The following is a 2,761-nucleotide window of genomic DNA, read 5'->3' as shown; positions in this document are numbered from 1 at the left end:
ACAATTTAATATCAGAAAAAAAATCAAAGACATCTGCTGCAGCTATCATCCAAATAAGGCACTGTTTTCCTGATTTTCAAAGCCATAGTATGTCTGATAGGTTAACACAGGCACATCCAACCCTTGGCTTGTGGGCTGCTTGTGGCCTTGCATGGCTCCCCTGCCCTATACCATCATGGCAGCAGCCAGCAAATCCATTGCTCAGCAACAAGCATCAGCGTGCTATTAACCCTAACTGGGCTGAAACCCAGACAAGGAGAGCCTTGGAACACTGAGTTGCAGTAAGACATTAAAATCAAAAAAAACACGATCATGTCTCTCTCTACTGGACTTTCATAAGCCCTATCTTAGCAAAGAGAAATATCCATCACTTCATGCTTTATTCACATCATTGCTTTCTGGCAATATGTATAACTGTTTTTGAGGATGAAGTATGGAAAAAATGAAACTGATGAACAGTTGAAGACATCACTAAGAGTTGAATCCACTGCCATCAAAAAAGACTGATGCATTTCACAAAACAAGGTCAAATATCCCATGTTACGTTTTTGTAGCTCCCCTTTTTTATGTTTTCATAAATATTAAAAATTAAAATGTTTTGTTATTTATATATGTTAACTATGTGTACAATTCACAAGGCAGCTCCAAAAGTAATGCCTGTTTATTATGTTGATCCCAACTGTGCACCCAATTGCTCAACAGCAGCCAAACAGCAACCATCAATACAAATATTCCAACCTACCTCACGTCACCCCAAAAGAAAACAGAACCAGAAAAGAAAAATTGGGGGGTGAAGGAAGAGCATTCAACCAAAAGCTGACGTAATGGCTTTTTGGTGCCATTAAAAAACACTACTACATCCCCTGATTTGCATGATGCAGTAAAAATTACACTGAAGTGCTGTTCCTTAATGTTTGTCAAAGCATCTGGTATAGCCACTGATGGCACCCCAGCCATGGTTGATAAACAAGAGGGACTTATAAAATTAATGGAAGATGACGTGATTGCCATCAGCAAATCACATTTGATGAAATATCACTGCATCATACATTATGAAAATTTATGCCCAAAGGCTTTGAAAATGGATTGTATTGTGCAAACCATCAAAGCTATGAATTGTATAAAGTTAAAGGGATTGGATCATTGCCAATTCCAGGAGTTCTTTAGAAGTATAGATGTTAATTGTGGAGATATCATTTGCTTTTCTGAAGGAAGGTAATTTCAGGTAAAATGCTACAAAGATTTTATCATTTGTGAAATTAAATTGTATATGGAAAAGGAAAATTTGTACCAGAACTCCAAGATGAAAAATGACTCACAGATTTGGCATTTTTGGTGGATTCGACTGCTAATTTACATGAGTTAAACATGCATCTTCAAGGTGAAAAATCTACTCATCTGTGCTATGTTTCAAACCCGTAACAGAATGCAAAATAAAACTTAAATTATGGCAAGCTCAAAGTATGGCAAATAATTTTATGCATTTTGATAAACTGAGCAAACAGTACTGTGAACAGAGGAAAATATATAGTCAAAGCTTCCCATTTTGATAAAGGAATTTGAGAATAGACTTCAAGATTTCCACATGTAGCCAGTCATCATGATGAAAAGGACCACCTCCATGTTTCAAATGTTGTACTACTTGGCATTATGGGAGTTGCACAGCAGCACCTCTGGGAGAGCGTAGGCTACTGAGCTTCAGGTGGGGGTGCTCAGGTCTGGGTAGCAGTTAACCTTGCTGTAACCAGAGATGCTGGCAGCCATTGGCACTGAGCAGCACGTTCTCACACTTGACCTCCCAGCATGTCAAATTGCAGTCATGCATGGCCCTCATAACCTGCACACTGATGTCCCAGGCCTTGGTGACACATGGCAGATTGCCCAGCTGCTGCACCTGCTATAGCAGGTCAGTGGCTACCACACCTCCATCACAGTGTAGACCTTTCCATTCTCCACTTGATGGTCTCAAATACGTACACAATATTGAAGGCGATGGATCTCAGGTAGAATGGAGAGCTCCCAGGGCAGAAGCTTCTGCACAAAGACCAGGGAGGTCCATCACTGGTACACTACTATGATGGCTACAGTAGACCCTGTATTTGGTGGAGGTGGCTACTTTCATCTTGGAGCAGCAGTCCCCCACTAAAATTGGATTCAGCATGAAGCTGTACTTGAAGAGTAGCTTCTCACCTGCATCAGTTTTCAGCATCAGTCAGGTGATCCAGTTGGGCTTAATGAATGTGTGTCAGTTGTTGACCTTCACTCTCATAATGTCTGTGCAGGTGCCCTGTGGAGTTCATGACTCACCCAGGCATTATGATGAAGTGGGGCAGTGTCTTAGTGTGATGTCAAGGGGATCCGATGGGTTTCCATTTGTTGTGGTTTAACCCAGCAGGTGGCTAAGCACCAGAAAATCATTCACTCACACCACTCAACACCCTCCCCCTCCCACTTTCCAACCAACTCCTCTTTGTTTTTCAAGCCTTCCCCCCCCACCCCCCAGTGCCATATAGTATGGAATATTGCTTTGGCTTTTTTAGGTCAACTGTCCTAGTTCTGCCCCCTCCCAGCACCTTGTGCCACCTCAGCCGCCTCACTGGCAGGACAGTATGAGAAGCTGACTGCTCAGCAACAACTTAAACATCCATGTGTTATGAACGTAGTTTTTCTCCTAAAACCAAAATACAGTATTGGACACTGAAGAAAAAAATCAACTCTGTCCCAGCTGAAACCATGATAATGTTCACCCCTTATTCCATAT

At 41.7% G+C, this 2,761-nt stretch overlaps 1 pseudogene; it reads right to left on the bottom strand.

Annotated features, from left to right (window-relative positions):
* Positions 1 to 1,572: 1,572 nt before the first annotated feature.
* Positions 1,573 to 2,209, bottom strand: LOC146544666 (testis-specific serine/threonine-protein kinase 6-like; annotated as a pseudogene).
* Positions 2,210 to 2,761: the final 552 nt, after the last annotated feature.

Source organism: Meleagris gallopavo, chromosome 3, assembly GCF_905368555.1.
Source record: "Meleagris gallopavo chromosome 3, MGAL_WU_HG_1.1, whole genome shotgun sequence".
Taxonomy (NCBI): domain Eukaryota; kingdom Metazoa; phylum Chordata; class Aves; order Galliformes; family Phasianidae; genus Meleagris; species Meleagris gallopavo.
This window is presented reverse-complemented; position numbering and strand designations above follow the sequence as displayed.